This window comes from Mobula birostris, chromosome 2, assembly GCF_030028105.1.
Source record: "Mobula birostris isolate sMobBir1 chromosome 2, sMobBir1.hap1, whole genome shotgun sequence".
NCBI classification, from domain to species: domain Eukaryota; kingdom Metazoa; phylum Chordata; class Chondrichthyes; order Myliobatiformes; family Myliobatidae; genus Mobula; species Mobula birostris.
Genome location: NC_092371.1, coordinates 140,155,482 through 140,174,544, shown reverse-complemented (window position 1 = coordinate 140,174,544; position 19,063 = coordinate 140,155,482). Strand labels below are relative to the sequence as shown.

The following is a 19,063-nucleotide window of genomic DNA, read 5'->3' as shown; positions in this document are numbered from 1 at the left end:
CATATAACAGTAAAGCTTGTACCGGGTATTTTTCAACAACATGAGATATTAGCCACTTTTCAGAGAAGATCTGCCTTTATCAAATCTATAGGTACATTTAATGTCAGAGAAATGTATACAATATACATTCTGAAATTCTTTTTCTTCGCAAACATCCACAAAAAAAAACAGAGGAATGCCTCTAAGGATGAATCACAGTTAAATGTTAGAACGCCAACCCCCCCCCATTCTCCCCCCCACACACAAGCAGCAGCAAGGCAATGACCCCCCCCCCAAGAGAAAAGCATCGTCACCCTCCACTGAGCAGTCAAATGTGCAGCAAAGCATCAATAAAGGCACAGACTTGCAGTACCCCAAGGACTACTCGTTCACCTGATAATTTGACATACCACTGGCTCTCTCTCTCTCTCTCTCTTCCTAAAATGGGAAAAAGAGGTGTCCCCATTTCATAACAGGAGTACTTCCAACTCAATTGGAAACTAATCTGCATCTACTTTCGCAAAATCAAATGTCTAATTTTCTGGCATTTTTGAGACCTTTCACTCCATTGTATTTCCTTATCATGTGCTGGTATTACACATAGAATTGCTGTGTATGGTGACCAGGAAATATTGGGAACTATATTCCAAGAAAGAAGCACAACCAGCACACCATGTTTCTTTCACACTGTACTGAAGTACTAACTTGTGCAGTTAACAGTTCCTTCAGCTCAACAGATGGTCATTTCTCATATGTAATTTCCTGCAGTGAGAAAGCCGTGTGACAACAGTAGGCCTTGAATCCAAGCCAGATCCTAAACCAGCAACAGTGGACACTTTGCCACATGAATTGTGATGAAGAGTGGAAACTCTGACAAGAATTACCTCCTCAGATTGAGGTTTTAAAGCCACCTAGAGTACCTCAATCCTCACCATCAGTGAATTGAAATAAAAACACAGATCAGGTCTGAATGATTGTGTTCCATGTTAGAGTCCAATTTCAAAGTCAAAGTCAAGGTGCATTTATTATCAAGTATATATCACCATATACTACACTGAGATTCATTTCCTTGCAGGCATTTACAGGAAAATAAAGTACAATAGAATTCATGAAACTATACATAAGCAAAAACTCACAAACAAGCAATTCTTTTCGTTTGCATAATTTGTCTTCTTTTGCACAATTTCAACCAGTTGTACAAAAGACAAATAGTGCAAATAAAAAAATGAAACAGAACAAATTGTTGAGTCCTTGAAAGTGAATCTGTAGGTTGTTGGATGAGTTCAGAGCTGAGGTGAGTGAAGTTATCCACACTGGTTCAGGAAAGTGATGGTTGTAGGGTAATGACTTTTGCTGAACCTGGTGACAAGGGAACTAAGGATTCTGTAGCTCCTGCCCATTAGTAGTAGTGGGAAGAATGCATGGCATGGTCCTTAATAATGGCTGCTGCTTTCTCGTGCAGCTCTCCTTGCAAGTGGGCTCAATGGTGCAACAATCAAAGCTGGTTTAAAGACAATCATTTCCTTCCCAAATTTAAATCACGATTCTCTCTTAATGCTTTGCCTTTGTGCTACCAAATTACTTCATTCCTCATTTGTGTCTACATTTCCAAGGTTAGTTAAGCATTCATGAAATGCGGGCCATGTCTCTCACACACTGTAATGTCACATTAAATGTGATTTGTTTTCTAATCCAGCTATTAGTTTCTTGAAAATTGTTTCACATGGAACTAAAATTGCAGATAATGACCAGATTTTAGATTATCCTTATTTACAGTTTTTTTAAAGTATGGGATAAATTCTATTTTTATTGCAGTGAATGTTATTTATAATTTATCTAGTCATCTTTTTTTTATAGAAGAATAAAATGTATTTAGGGCTACCCACAAACCATGCAAAATAACTGGTTGACAGTAAAATCATGGGTTGCTTTCTACACCTTGTGAAATACAGCGGGTACCAAGGTAGGGTAGCGGTTTGCACAGTGCTATTACAGCTTGGATTTCAAACCCAGCGTCCACTGTAAGGAGTCCCTTTATGCGGACTGCATGGGTTTTAAGTTTCCTCCCCTAGTCCAAAGACATTCTGGGAAGGTTAAATGGTCATTGTAAATTGTCCAGTGATTAGGTTAAAGTTAAATTGTGGTTGTCGGGTGTTGCTAGGCAGAGCAGCTCAAAGGGCCAGAAGAGCCTATTCTGCACTATAATAAATAACTTCTTTTGTAATTAGGAAGCATTATATCAATATAAGGGATGTAGGACTTTAGTTATAAGAAACTGACAATGGGAAAAAACAACAGATAATTTTTTGCTCAAAGGCAGGCCATGCACATTAATAAGACTCGGTTTGACTCAGTTTGAAACTTACCATCTGTTAAGTATGCGTTCTACGGTGAAGCATGTGCCAGGTGCTCTGTTTGCAAGAATGTGATTGAAAAGCTACTTGGGGAGTGCAGGGGAAGGGACCTAAATGGGAGCTCTTTCAGAGCGATTTCCTTTATGCCATAAAACGTCAAGTAAGAATCAAATTTGATGAAGGAAGCTCCTAGCTGTTCATGGCCAATGAAAGAGATTTAAGCTGAAGTTAATTCTATTGGATTCCTTCTTCAGCCCTTTACCCTTTCCACCTGTCACCTCCTTAGCTTCTCACTTCATCCTCCCACCCCAACTACTTACCTTACCCCTCACCTGGCTTCACCTATCACCTTCTAGTTTGTACTTCCTCAGCCCTCCCCCATATTCTTATTCTGGATTGTTCCCTCTCCTCGCCAGTCCTGATGAAGGGCCTTGGCCTGAAACGCTATGTATTTCCCTTCATAGATGCTGCCTATCCTGCTGAGTTCCTCCAGCACTTTCTATGTGTTACTCCTGTAACGCAGGAAAGGCAGCTAGTCTGCACAAAATTCCCGCAAAGAGTAATACAGTGAACATATTTTAATGATGTCAATTGAAGGAAAAAATGACCAAAAGAACCAGAATTGCTCTATTACACCTCTTCCAAATCGAGTCATGGAATAATTTACATTGCCTGTGAGAAACCGAGGGCATTGGTTCACTCATCATTCAAAAGATAGAATCTCTCTGATAATGCTGCTATCCCTCAGTATCTGGAGCATCAAGCCTGATTATTGTGCTCAAGACTTTGCAGTGTGTTTTCAACCCACAACCTCTGATTCAGAGGGACAAGTGAGAACTACTGAACAATATTTGACAAAATGATATGCTGTAAATGTCTTTTTTATGTACGTTGAATTAAATAAATCTAAGTTGGATACTTCCTCACCAACATTTCATAGCTGTCCAGTATTTTGATTGGCAAGCACAATTTGTTTTCACCTCAGAAGAAACACAATAACTCAAGTGAAAAACACTGTCAGAAGTAACTATCTCACCTGAAATTCCTATTAAATACGGCATGCCCTCCTTTCAATGATTTTTATCAATAGCTTGTTACTATTTAATATTACAAGAACTATGGTCAACAAGATAAAATAAAAGCAGCTTATGCATTCAGAAAAGATCAGGTTGTCAACAGCTTTGTGAGTGTTTAGAAAAAGCAATAAATTCTTGAAAGCAACACACATAAAAATTGCTGGTGAATGCAGCAGGCCAGGCAGCATCTATAGGAAGAGGTACAGTAGATGTTTCAGGCCGAGACCCTTCAATAAATTTTTGACTTTGGTTACAAACATAACAGTAACCAATTTATGTTGAATAACTTTAAGAATGGACAGACTTAACATTCCTTCTAACCTAGTGAGTCTCTTCTGAAACTTGTTAATGGACTTGCAATAGAAAGGATGCCTCTTTCAACAACCCAAAATGGAAGTGTCCTGTCAACTGCTTTGTTTGACATTACTATCTCTGGCACAATAATTTTTCTGTTATTATATTTACTGTTTTTTTTTAAATCGACTGTTCCAACACCAGTATGTTTGAACCATGATCTACAACTGAACCAAAGCAGCCAAATGCCTTAAGGGTATACTGCAGCACAGTATTGCATCAGGTAGTCGCTGTCTCACAGTGTCAGAGATCTACATCCTGTCTCGACCTTGGTACCATCTGTTTGGACCAATCCCTATGGCACACCATTGGCCAGTTCTCCAGTCTGAGAAACCTCCCCTCACCACCACCCTTTGACACCTTCCACCCAATCAATTTTTTATCCAATTAGCTGGCTCAGCATTACCACATGGATTTGCTCAATATTAAGGCAGTTAATATCACCTAATATTACATCTCTGTTACTCCTACAACTATTTTGAACCTGCTACATCTTTGATCCTCTAATTCTGTTCGAGTATTGAGGGGCCTATAGCACAAGCTCGTCAAGGTGATCACTTCCTTCTTGTCAGGGTTCTTGCATTGAAATGCCTGTTACATCTCCCTTGCTTCCTGTCCAGCCCATTGGACTTGCTCAATTTCCATATTTTCCAACTCTTTCACCTGTCACACAACTATATTTGGTCCCACACCTTTGCCAGGCTAGTTTACACCTTCCTGAGTGGCTCCAGCAAATCGCCCCTTCGAATTCAGGTGTAACCTGGCTCTCTGATACAAGTTACCTCTGCCTCAGAAGCGATCCCTATAGTCAAAGAACCTGAATCCCCTCCTGCTGCACTGGAAGACATCCTTGACCCTAGCGCATGGCTGGTGACATACCTTCCCAGAGCCACACTTGTGACCACAGAATATCCTTTTTGTCTCTCTATCTCCTATCACCACAGCTGTTCTTGACTCCACCCTCTCCTGCTCTGCCTCAGAGCCAGGTGATTTTGGAGAATTAAAATGGGATTAATGTAAATGAGTAGTTAGTGACTCATTGGAGTGAGGGTTTGTTTCTGTGGTCTACTTCTCTATGACTGATTGGATGCATCAGTGATACCACAGATAAATATGAAAATTCAGTGTTACAATCAATAATACAAGGATTTGTTTGACATTAATAGAAAGTTTTAAATCTTTTGTATCATCGTTCTTGAAATAGTATCCTTGCAACTCCATGAATGTCATTATAAATCTTTCTATGGGAAAAAAAACATCTCTGGAAAAAGCTTATTTTGGGCTCATATCCCTGTTTCTTCTGCCATGACTCTTTTGATCTTGTTTTCATATTCTGCAATCCAACTTAAGAAAGGATGTACTCCAGATAGTTATGTCATTTAGTTTGACAGCTCCAATTTGGAAGTTTTGGTTTCTATCTCAGTGTATATGAAATGCTGCCATCTCTGAGACAAGTTCTGGTGATATTCAGAATGATTAATGACATTAACTTGTGTTGTTCTAACCAATACAATAAAGTCCCTACTGTAATTCATGCTCCATGGCTGATTTAACTCATCTCAATCCAGCAGCATCTCATAATCAACATTTCTGACCCGAGGCCAGGGAAGGTGTCTAAGACTGGTAGGAATGTCGTCTCCCAGTTTTGTCACTGGAGGGCTCTCCCTTTAACACCCATCAACATTTAATATGCTATTGATAGTTCTTTGTGCTATACTTATTTAAATAACTCTTGATCGATATCTGCTATGGTCTTTGACAATGTGTACTTGTGTCCATCATTGGACCAGGGCTGCAATTAGACCTGGAGCCAGCTCCATTCTGAACTGAGTATCAGTGGCTCAAACAACAATAAGATCCATGCAAAAACACATTTAAAAAGCTTTTGCCCTTCAATGGAGCTAATGAAAAGATTAAAGTAAATTGTTATTATTTCAGGCTCTGCAAACAGAGGAACTACAGCTAAACTTTTTGGGCATAAAAATTCAAAAATAGAGGCAGGTAAAGTCCAATTAGCCCCAGATGACCACTCAACGAAAAATGGATAATCTTTCACCTCGGTGTCATTTTCCTTTATCAACTCCATGTTCCTTGATATCCAAGGATCTTTATTGTACAACAGTAAAGGAGGCTATTCAGCCCACTGGGTTCATGACAGCTCCTAGGGAAGCAATCTCCATTCCTCCCCTAAAAACGGGGAGCCCAAAAACATCCCTCCTCTTTATTTCTCAACATCTCTGCAAAATATTTTCTCTCACACATGCCTGCTGACTTTGATTCCCTTCACCAAGGAGAAATTTAAAGTGGTCATTTAACCTAGCATGTGTATGGGATGGGGAAGGAATTGGAGTACTTGGTGGAAACTGAAGGGCTAAACAGAGAAACTGGCATGAAACAGAACTGGATGCCAGGATCAAACCTGGGATGTTGGAGCTGTAAGACATTAGCACTGTCAGCTTCACCACTCTGCACTATTTCACCTCCCCCAACCCATTAAGATTATGGCAGGTATCTGATTGTCAGGGCCTGCTTCTGAGGATGTCCAGCTGACTCTCGGTTGTCTTGTCTGTCTCTCGCTTCCTGCAACACTTAGGACTGCCACTTTCATAAATGAGGCCTGAGAGCGAAAAAGACCCTTATCTTCTTTTCTGAAATCAGGCCAAGCTAAAACCTATGTTCACCACCCAGTTCCAAGTAAAATATGACAACATTATTCAGCTCAAATAAACTAGGTTTAAACAAACTTGTGTGATTTTACTCCCACAGTTACATTTTCTTGAAGTCTCAGTTGTGGGAACATTGTTTTGTTTTTCATGGGGCATCTTACTCTGTAGGAGATTCTTAATGTCATCCAACTCCATTTGTTTCTTTGTTTGCTCCTAATCCATGTCCATTAAGTTCGGACCTAAACAGTATGTACCATGATTGGTAGTATTAGTGATTAAACTGAATGAATTCCAGTGCAATAAAACCAATGGAACAAGTGAAAATGTGATATTCTCAAGTACATTTCTTGTCCAAGTCTTCCCATTTATTCCAGATGCGGGTGGCTTGAGGCTTCCATACCATCTTTGCTTTCCCACAAACAAGTGTCTGAAGATTAACTAAACTGCTCTTTGGCAAGCAGAGGCTTTATTAACTCCACAAATGAACAGAGGACTTCAGATACCTTCTGCTGGGTTATATTATGTCTTGGATTTTGTTATCATCCTTCCTATCAGGCCCTCAAGCACAGTTGAGTGGAGATGATTATCTAGATACTAGGCGGTTATGATGCAAGCTGCGGTCCTTCGGTCCTATTAAAGCAATTAGGGACAATAAGATTCAAAAGGGAGAACAGAACCCTATACTAATTAAGCAGAGGAAATGGATCAGGTTCTGTTTGGCCTATTCAGTTGACCAACTACACCTCCCTATAGCTGGACACTCAACGGTTAATATTTTTTTGTTTTATCTCATTTTCAGGTTTATTTCTGATGATTTAGAGTGTACAATATCAACAGATATCAACAAAATAAAAGCCCATTATTTCATATTTTACCTAAAATGATATTATTTTATATTTAAAAAGTAATGGTTGCTTGGACTTTTCCAGTTAGCTTCAAGGCTAGTTTGCAGGCTAGCATTCACACTCCAAGGCTGAATATCCTGTGTCCTAACCCCTGTAAAATCTTGACCAAGCAAGGGATCTTCTGACCTACCTGCTATAATCTCAGCTATTGATCCTGGAAGAAAGGCATTTGAGCTAGTTCACCAGCATAATTGAAATTGAGGGAGTGCTGCTTTTTCATATGTCAGGATATAAATGATATGGTCAAATTTAACTGTGTCTCTTAAGTGGCTTATTTGAAAACAGAGGTGCAAGCTGAGGATAGAGGTGCACTGAGAGGACCAAGTCTGATTTTGAGTGATGATGCATTTCACAAGGCAATCTGTACAGCCTCTACTCCTTGAAGAGACTGAGATCTTTTGAAGTATACAGGCCTCTTCGTCACATGTTCTACCTGTCTGTTGTCACCAGTACAATCTTCTATGCAATGGTGTGCTGGGGCAATGACATCAACATGGATGATGCCAACAAGCTCAAAAAACTGATTAGAAAGTCTGGCTCTGTTATATGAGTCTAACTGGACACACTGGAGGCTGTGGTAGAACAAAGGACCCTGTGGAAAATCCTGGCAATTCTGGACAATGCTTCTCACCCTCTGTATGCCACCTTGGCTGAACAGAGGAGCAGTTTCAGTAATAGACTAAGACAACCATGCTGATCCAAAGAGCTCTATAAGAGATCATTCTTACCCTTGGCCATTAGACTCTATATTGAATCAACCTACTGCCAGGGAAGTGATGACCCCCGCCTTCCTATTAGACTGTTTGAGTTATTTTTCATTCTTTTTTACTTCTCTTCTAATATTTGTATATCTGTGCACTTGTAATGCTACTGTGACACTGTAATTTTCTTTCAGATAAATAAAGTATCTATCTATTACATATTCTGTCTGAAAAGCACGTTAATTTCAATGGAAATAAATGTTAGGAGTGATACATGGTTGTATCATTATTGCCCACTTCACATCATCGTCTAACATCAGAACCAGCCAATAGTCTTGCTGGTATTCAAACTTTAATTGACATTACTCACATACTGATCGTCTATCCTAGTCACTGTTTTTGAGTTCAGCTACAAATAAACTGGCTGCTGTATTGTCTACAAATTAATTATGATTACACCACAAAAATAATTCAACTGCCTAAGGACAGAGAAGATGTTTAATAAATGCAAAGCCTTTAGTGTTTGTAAATGCTTCACCAATGAGAAAAGTAACTTTGCCCCACATCATTGCCTCACTTGCTCTTATCATAATGGTTAACACATAAAAGGTCTCTCTGTGAATAAACAAGTATATGTCCAAAAGTTTTAATCATAATAGCTTCATTTAAAAAGAGAACTGTACAATTTTAAACTGGTTTACCTTGGAACTCTTACTTTCCCACAATCCATCACATTTATGTGCGATATTCCCTTGGCAACAGTGACATTCCATTTTGGATGAGTGAGCGACCATTCGAGGGCCTTTGCCTGACTTAGATTCTGGATCGTCTGCCTTTATCACCAGCATTTTTTCTGGTTTGAATCTGTCATTCTTCTTCCATTTTCTGACCTGTAGAAGAATATTAAGTTCAAGTTGTTGCAAGACTAGCAGATTTGTTACGCATTTCTTCAGTCTAAAGAGCTAGCAGCAGAAATAGTTATTTACACCATTCTCGGATAGTTCAGCTTTTGCCAGGTTGGTACAATTCCAAAAGAGAGATACAAGAGAGCCCTGTAAATATGAAATTAAACAGAATATGTTAGATGTACTGGAAACTCAGTTCTGAAAACCTCTCAATATATTAAGTTACCTCTGTTGTTGGGTGCAGCTTCTTATGAAAATTTCAAATATTTTTAGTTTTCTTAATAACTGAGTTTAAAATGTTTCATTTGGTTATCTATGAATTTGCCATGAACACAAAATACTTTGGAAAAGAGTAGAAATATAACGCATGAATAGTTGCATGTACTGTATACTGTATATGCAGAGCACAAATAACTATTGACCCATGGAAGTTTTAAGCATAATCAAATTCTTCCATTGACCAGTTTTTCAAATTTCAATTTGTTTAATCCAGAGAAGCATGCAATTAAACAAGGTAATGAACTATACCATATATCAATGGGAAGATGAAGTATGGAGTATCCGCACATTTACAAAGATGCTGACAGGACTGGAAAATTGTAGCTGTCAGCTACAGTTTTCTTTAGGCAGAAGAGGCTGATAGGGTGCTTTAATTGAGATACAAGAAATTAAGGGGGCTCCAGATGGAGTAATTTATTTTCTGTGGCTGAAGTATTAAAAAAAGCAGATGGATGGATTTAACATACTTGGTTGAAGGATTACAGAAGAGATGAGAAATCTTTTAGTTCATCCAGGGGAGAGTTTATTTGAAACTCACTGCCTGATGGACTGTTAATGGCAGAAACTTCATCACATTTAAGTAGTACCTGGCTATGTACCTGAAGAGATATGACCTGCTGTCAGGAATGTAGACACCACTTGACACAAAAGCAGAGCAACAGAAGCAGTTTAGCAGTAAGCAATACTTTACTAATATACTGCAAGATAACAAGTCACAAGGGGCTACAAAACAAGAGAGACCAGATACTAACCACCACAGACAAGGTAACTGAAGGCTAGGAGCAATTGGTAAAGGCTGATGGGCCAACAGGTAAACAAGGACTATGGAAGGGACCTGGGTTTAAATAGGCTGCAGGTGATGAGTTGGAAGTGAGTGGCAGGTGACACTTGTTAGCTGGGTGGAGAGTAGAAGGTGCCTGCCGGGTTACGTATGTATGCTGGAAAGTGAGATTAGGTCGGGTGTCTCTTTTTTGTCAGCATTGACGTGATAAACCAAATGACTTCATATTGTCCTGTAAGATTACTATCATTCTTTTAAGAGACTTTTGGATAGGTACATGGAGCTTAGAAAAATAGAGGGCTATGGGTAAGCATAGTAATTTCTAAGGTACGGACATGTTTGGCATAACTTTGCGGGCCGAAGGGCCTGTATTGTGCTGTAGGTTTTCTATGTTTCTATTCCATATCACTCTACAACTGTTCAACATCCATTCTTGTAAAACCAATTTACACCTGAAGAAGTTGAAATTCTGCAATAGACACAAGCAGGGAATTGTCCCAAAAGTTGCATGAACTTACGGTTCACGCTCACCATCAATCTCTTTTGAACAATCAGAAGCACAAAACTCCTTAAGACAGATGAAATTGGTTAACATATTCAAAGTAGGTACTTTTCCCTTTGGATTAAAAGTATTCCTTGGAAAATGACAACTAAGAGTGGGATATTGCGAATTAAGATTAGAATTTCCGCTTCATAGTACATTTGGGAAATTCCTTCAGATGGTTACAATTATCTAAATATTTCCAGTCTCTGTTATCTGTACAATATTGTACTATCGACACCACTCATTCACCTATGCCTAATACACTTCAGGTAGAATCTAATGTTTTACACAAATCAAATCATTCAACTATATTATACTATGGAGGTGTAAGAATTAGAAAGGAGGACGAAGTCCAAGTTGGAATAAAATAGTCTTTACAAAAGGCAGAATGTTCATATGTTACAGCTTTAGTCATTGTTGTAAATGGCATTAGAGAACTTCACATCCAGAAGCAGAGCAATGCTATCATTTCTAAATACTTTCCTCGCAAACAACACAGCATTAATGAAATGGATACTATTGAAATGAGCTACAAAAGGCAGGTTTAGTAACATTGGGAACTTACAATTCAATAAAGGCCATCCAAAGTATTTGGACCAAATGTCAAATAGAAACATAGAAAACCTACAGCACAATACAGGCCCTTCCGCCCACAAAGCTGTGCCGAACATGTCCTTACCTTAGAAATTACCGGGGGTTACCCATAGCCCTCTATTTTTCTGAGCTCCGTATACCTGTCCAGGAGTCTCTTAAAAGACCCTATTGTAACTGCCTCCACCACCGTCGCCAGCAGCCCATTCCACACAGTCACCACTCTCTGCGTAAAAAACATCTCTGACATCTCCTCTGTACCTACTTCCAAGCACCTTAAAACTGTGCCCTCTCATGCTAGCCATTTCAGCCCTGGGAAAAAGCCTCTGACTATCCACACGATCAAGGCCTCTCATCATCTTATACACCTCTATCAGTTGTCTTCTCATCCTCCATCGCTCCAAGGAAAAAAAGCCCGAGTTCACGCAACCTATTCTCATAAGGCATGCTCCCCAATCCAAGCAACGTCCTTGTAAATCCCCTCTGCACCTTTTCTATGGTTTCCACATCCTTCCTATGGTGCGGCGACCAGAACTGAGTACAGTACTCAAAGTGGGGTCTGACCAGGGTACTATATAGCTGCAACATTACCTCTTGGCTCCTAAATTCAATTCCACGATTGATGAAGGCCAATGCACCATACACTTTCTTAACCACAGAGTCAACTGCACAGCAGCTTTGAGTGTCCTACGGACTCAGACCCCAAGATCCCTCTGATCCTCCACACTGCCAAAAGTCTTACCATTAATATTATATTCTGCCATCATATTTGACCTACCAAATGAACCACCTCACACTTATTGAACCAATTCACACTTATAGGAAATCAAAATGGACTGTAACTTAGCAGAAAGCTTACAAATGTCAAGAATCATTCTCCATTCTGCAGCTCATCTGATGATAATAAACTGTAATAGTGAGAATCATCATCGGTAGAATATTATTTTCTTTCTTTGCAAAAGCAGACACTGTCTTCACTGTTATGAAATTGTAGCTACATGCATGTAGAAACCAGAAGTACAAAATCTGTGGGATTTATTACATCACCAACTTTAAATGCTTTGAGTCAAACAAGGATTGAAAGTTTTGAAAATACCAAAAACTTGGTTCAATTAATTCTACTTTAAGAATACATTTCACCAGTAAATGAAGTGTGTTTAACCATGGGAAAAGAGAACATTATTATTTGAAGATCAATGCAGGTAGTTTCACTCCTCGAATTTTCCCTGGGGTTCTTGCATTTTTCTCCCTCAAGTATTTATTTATGAGCTTTCTTTTTCATGAGTACAAGTGAATCTGCAACCAAGGCATTAACAGATATTGCTTTCCAAAATCTGATCACATCTGATCACATTGGAAGCACCCGACCACAGCCGACTCTGAGTCCGTCCGAAAACTTTGAGCCTCCGACCAGACCCTTCGATACAGCCTTCCGAGCACCATCCTCTACCGAGCACTTCGACCCCGCCCTGGCCGCCGAGCAACAAGCAAAGCCGAGGACTCGGGGCCTTCTCCTCCGGAGATTCTGGATCACACAGTAGCAGCGGCAGCAAAGAAGGCTTTTCAGAAGTTTCTCCAAATGATCCTCCGTGCTCTCACGTCTGTTTCCATCAAATCGGGATTGTGCACGGAGCCTTACTTGACAGATAACAGATATCATTCACCGGAGTGGCCGCTGCGTGCTGCGTCGCGCCGCCATCTTCTCCTCCTCCTTGGTTAGGGAGTTCATTGAATTTCTCCATCCCCTTCAGTCCCACCCATTCCTCCTGACCCCATCCTTTAATGCCTTCCCAAATCTGTTGCTACTTGGAGGAATTCTGGTTACCACATACTATAGGTAGGAATTTGTGAAAGGAAGGAAACTCTAACCTAGTCAAGCCCAGGCTGTTTTAACTGTGCAGATTTTTGTCTCTACTCACCCTCCCCTATCCACAGTACAATGTTCAAGGTCTGATCTGTGCCTGAGTCAAAGGAGACATAAGGAGGCAGCCAAGCTGATGCAAGCTTTAGGCAGCAGCAACTTCCAATGACTAAATGCATCTTCTGTGATGTTCAAACTAATCAATACATTGGGTGGTAAGATGACTGGGTTCATAAGGAAAGGGAAAGGCTTGTGAAGCAGGAAAATTCCCAAAAACAAGTTGCATTTATGTAAATTTTTTACAACCTCACCAAGTCTCGAAGTTTTTTCTGGCCAATAAAATAGTTGTTATTGCATTCTCACTGTAATCAAGCAGGAAACCCAGCAGTGAGTTTCTGCAAAGCAATGTAAGACAAACGGCAATTGATATAGGGTACCTGGGAACACCAGCACTTGGAAATCCTCCTCCATCACTCACCATCCTGACTTTGAAACATATCGCCCTTCCTTCATTGTCGCTGGACCGCCCTCCGTAACAGCACTGTGGGTGTACCTACACCTCAGGGACTGCAGTCGTTCAAGAAGGCAGCTCATCACCATCTTCTCAAGGACAACTAGGGCTGGGCAATAAACGCTGGCTTAGCTGGCAACACCCACATCCCATAAATGAATAAATTAAAAAATACTTCTAGTGATGTTAACAGAGGCAGAAATATTAGTCAAAACACCAAGGCCACGTCAATGCTCTTCTTTGAAACAATAACATGGATTATTTCTGTTTATCTGAAAAAGCAAGGTTTAGAATTTCATACAAATATGACACCATCAAAAGATCGTCGTCCCTCAGTACAGCATTCAAGATTCACTTATGAGCACCAGAGAGGCATTCCTGACTTTCCCAGCCCCTGACTTGTGAATGAGTGAACACATTGTATATTCTTTGAAATCTAAACTGCTGCTGGGCAGGAATGCAATGTGAATGGAGAGTAAACACATACTCACAAATAACTGCACAAATGTACACACACATAGACACCTTCTGACAGACACAGACAGACAGACAGACAGACAGACGCACACAAGAATCAGAGTAAATATCCACATGCAGAGACCAGACTCATATACACATTTGTGCCTATGCACGCAAAGATATGTACAAACATACACGCAGAAATGATATTCACATGCAAACACTGAAAATATGCACACACAAAGAAACAATCATACACACACGCGCGGATTGTAAGTTGTCGGTAATGGGCGTTTATAATTTTTCGATCTGTGACCCCAGCCTGCGGTAAGCTTGGGGAGGGGGCTGGGGGAAGCCAGATCACACCTCAGTAAAGAATGTTGGCAGTAGGGCCTAGAAAGGTGAGAGTCTGTGTATTCTGAGTTGCATCCCCTTTTGTTTTCTTACATTAAGGAAGAAAAGCATGGAGCAGTCACATTGCTCATTTTATACCATACTTTCATATTTGGCTTGGCCAAGGTGATCTAATACTTCTGCGCCTTTCTGTGATTTATGAGAAGATGCAACGGTGTTATTACCGAAAATTATAGTAAGTGCTGCCATTTTGACTCACTCACATTCAAGCAGCCCACAGATGAGGAGCACAGCAAAACAAAAAGGGTTGGGCAACAAAGTGGGAAGTGCTCCAGTTACATCATATTTTCACTGCCACAGGAATTATCTGGCAGAGTTTATCTATAACCCATTAAGTAACTGGTCTGCTTTAATTACAGTGTTTCTCACAGCTTTCCAACCAAAGTCATGGGAAATGGGAGGAAGGCGGCCTGTGGAACTGCCACCCTTAAGTGCTTGACTGAGCTGAATTAAATGCATATTGTGCTTCACAGCAGTTAGTTAAACCTAAAGCCCTGGAACCCAGGGACTACCTGCAGAAAGATAACATACTATTAGTTCCTGGGACATCAGCCTCACACAAGAAGAATATAATTGAACAAGGAATGCAAAGGTGACTCTGAGAGACAGTATGCAGCAGCATAGGACAGCTGAGCAGTCAGAGGAAAGAAGTTAACGCAGACACGTGGATGTATGCTTTGATTCAAACCTAGTTCACTGTGCTCTAGTGGTGAAAAAGCTACCTTGCATAGTGAATGTAATTTAGGTTATGTGAGGCAGTTCAAAGCATGACCCCCCTTTCGTCCCATTCCCATTTCCCTCTCTCACCTTACCTCCTTAATTGCCCATCACCTCCCTCTGGTGCGCCTCCCCCTTTCCTTTCTTCCATGGTCTTCTGTCCTCTTCAATCAGATTCCCCCTTCTCCATCCCTGTATTTCCTTCATCAATCAACTTCCTAGCTCTTTACTTCACCCCTCCACCCTCTCCCGGTTTCACCTATCACCATGTGTTTCTTCCTCCCCTCACCTTCTAACTCTGACTCCTCATCTTTTTTCTCCAGTCCCGATGAAGGGTCTCGGCCCGAAACATCAACTGTACTCTTTTCCACAGATGCGCCCGGCCTGCTGAGTCGCACCAGCATTTTGTGTGTGTTGAACGCATGCTTCAGTTTTGTTTTCATCTGTCATAACGTTGCACAGTAGAATTCAAAGCTAGTTCACTGTGTTCCAGTGGTAAAAAAGCTATCTCGCAAAAGGAACATAACTTAGGTTATGTGAGACAGTTCAAAGGTCAGCACTTCTGTTTCTCATTCATATTAATTTAAAAAATGATTATTATTTTGGAAGCAGTCTCCTGTAGACCTTTTAAAAAAACATTGTTGTTGTTAAGTGCCGTCCAGTCATCTTTGGCTCTATGGCAACCCTGTGGATAGTGTAGTTATCCATAGGGTTTTTGTGGCAAGTTATGGAAGTAGACTGCCAGGCCTTTCTTCTACGTTCTGCTGCTGCCAAGTTAGGACCTGGCCAGATTTGAACTCATGACCATCTGCCTCAAAGTCCAGTGCTGATGGCACTAAACCACCAGCCAGCCCAAAAAAAAACATACACCTAAGAAGACCATAGGGAATTCTGCAAAGGGATCTGAGGTTTGTGTTAGTACTCCATTTTCCATATGAAGTCTGGGCCCAATGCAAGTTTTAAAGAGCTAGGCCTGGAACTTGTAAGATACACTGTTCTCCACAGCACTTTATTTTCCCGCAGACAATCCAGTTTCTGGACCAGATGCAAATCCCAGTACTTTTTAAAAAAAATTTTAACACTCCAAATCCTTTGGGATTTTTTAAAGACTTGCAAACACTGTGCGAGATTGAAGATCTTTGTGAGAGTTTATGAAACTTCAAAATTTGGTTGAGCTGTGCAACTCCACTCTTTGCTTCCACAAACTCTCAGAAGGTCCCAGAAGTCCTGCAGTCTCACTGCATTATTATCAGCTGACACTTTCAAAAAGTCACAACACAAAGAATTTATGGGCTCAGAAGAGGTGGTGACAGCCTGATGAGCTGTCATTACATTTTTGGATGTGTAATAGAATATTCCTTACCTACTTACCATATTTCATTAGCATTCCCTCTGATCCCTTTGCTCATCCAATTTTGTGCCTGAAGCTAGGTTCATGAGAAAATCTCGGAAATTTGTTGAAAATGTTTCATTTCAATCTGTGATATGACAGTCAACGTCATCAATGTATGATATGACAGTCAACATTTTGTGTTTAATCGACAAAGGAGATGTTACAATGTAAGCAACAAATTGTGGAGGTTGTACCTAGAGACCTAAGAATCTCAAAAATGGCGAGAACAATTCTCATAAATGGTTCCTGCCAGTTAACCTTATAATCATGAAAGAATCATTCTAAGACTATTCCCATTGGGATATATTCTTTTGGCTATAACACTGTAACAAAGCCTTCTGAAAGATAATTGGAATTCAGTGATAATTTAGCATCTGATTATTTATAGCTGTTACAAGAATCACCCCTTATAATAATGATCAGTGAGGCACAGAGAATCTGTATTTACTGTACCAACAAGTAACTTTTATTGTTTCAACTAAAAAGCACATGGGTTCACGAACTATCTACTTGTGTGCACCGTACTAGAACAATCCATGAACAGTCAATGAAGAGAAAAGGTATTACCCGGGAAAGGATATGCTGGTCAGGGGTTCCTCGTGGTCTAAACCTCCATGTGTCTATGGGGTCTTCCTTATCTGCAATGGTTGGTCTCTAGTTGCTGGAGAGTTATTGCCCTGTGTACTTCGAGCTCCTGAGTCTTATACTGTTCCTCATCAGTTGAGCCATTGGATCTCCATCCCATTGGCTCAAGGTCACCTGACCTGTCTGGGTCACCTTCTTACTGGTCATTGTACAGGTCTACAACCAACATTTTTTCATGGCTCTGCCCACCCCAGTCTTTTGTATTTGTGTCTTTACACTCTGACTGGTCCAAACCAATTAATTGAGGCAACCCAGTCCAAGTCTAACGAGATTACAGATTGCTTCTTTGGTAAGTCTGGCATTTTACATAATAAGTAGCTATCCCTCCGAGAATGGTCTCAGATTTAGCAGGTCATTACCTGAAGTTCGTTGTGTCCACATTGCTCTGATTAGATTGTCCCAGAGCAAGAACCAGAGCCCACAAAATAGGGGGAAACAAAGACAACTGGTTTCTCTGCTTCACCTGTCCTGGATTAGACCGTAATTTCTTCTGGCCAGCATAGCTTCATGTAGGCTTAAAATAGGACCACCAAAGCAACAAATTTGGAAACCTGAACTAAGAAGAGAGCATAGCAGAAATACTCAGCAGATCCATAAGACTAAGATAAGATATAGGAGAAGTATTAGACTACTATGCCCTTTGAGTTTGCTTCACCGGCATTTGGTAGATGGCTGTTTTTTAATTAATCTCATTCTCCCGCCTTCTCCCTGTAACCCTCCATAACTTAATGAATCAAAGATCAGGCAGCATCTGGGAATAAAGAAAATGACTTAACATTCAGTGTCAATGACTATTTTTCAGAATTGCTACAATTCTCTATGAAGCCTTTATGCTCAGTGTAGTTTGCCAGGCTGCCAAAAGGGAAAATGGATTCAGCTGTTATGGTTTGGAAGGGAAACATCAACAGGAGTTTCAGTGCCATCTTTCTGAAATCTGACTGCAACTCACAGTGTGGATATCAACAGAGTGAGTCAGCTGCAGCAATGTTTATGGACTATTATCTAGCATTACTTGAACTATGCAGCACTCAGTCGGCCATCAGGCCCATCCTATTGGTGCCATCGTTTTTTGCTCCATGCAAATCTCTTCTCTTCTTTTATTTTATTTACAAACGTTTGTAATTCTATCAAAGCCCTTTAATGTATTTACTCTGCTAGACTGCTCTCCCCACAATCCTACCAGCATCTGAATATAGACTTTCTTCTGCATTCCTAGTTTGATGTATTCCCTTTCACTGTCTTTAGTTTTACTCTTTCCCAGAAGAAGAAATAGGTGCTCAACCTTTCAGAGTTTTAAGACCTCTATGAGGTGACATTCTCGTCCATCTTTTTTCAGGAGTAAATGACTGTCTCTGCATAATGGCTAATACCCTGACACACAAAGTCAATGTCAAGTTATACCCACATTAGGAATGGCTGTGCGAGTTACCCGAAAGAGATGGGACTAGGGGAGACAAATCATGATGGAGTAACTTGCCTGGAAGTTCATCCACAGCCGGCAGCACTGTACACCTTATGTGACAGCCTGTCCCAGACTCCATCCTACTGACCCCGAATGAAAAGTTCATCAGAATTTTCTAAGTGGTTTTGTACTCATAATTCTATCAGGCTTAAACAGGGTCAAAAGCTGAAAACTCCTTTCCCTTACCAGAAAATAGCTTCAAAGAATAGTCTACTAGAGTATAAAGATACATTATACATTAAAATATTTAACTAGAAATGATTTCCTGTCCATTTTAGCTTAAACTGCTTGGCAAGAATATTCCTGATGAATGATTAAACCAATGTAGCTCAAAAAAGCCCAAGGTACAGCATTCAAAGCCAACAAATACACAAGAATTCAAATCTTTATTCATCATTCCTTCTCAGATATTCAGTTCTTCCATCACTAAAAGGACAGGCACGTATATTTATACTTAGATTTGCAA

General features: G+C 40.3%; 1 long non-coding RNA gene across 1 annotated transcript in view; it reads right to left on the bottom strand.

Annotated features, from left to right (window-relative positions):
• LOC140191827 (uncharacterized) overlaps window positions 1-18,683 on the bottom strand; it is a 41,633-nt gene extending 22,950 nt beyond the window's left edge. The window contains exons 1-2 of the long non-coding RNA XR_011883944.1: window positions 18,613-18,683; window positions 8,737-8,925 (exon numbers count right to left, since the gene is read on the bottom strand). This is a non-coding gene — a long non-coding RNA (uncharacterized lncRNA). The remainder of the gene's footprint in view (window positions 1-8,736; window positions 8,926-18,612) is intronic.
• Window positions 18,684-19,063: the final 380 nt, after the last annotated feature.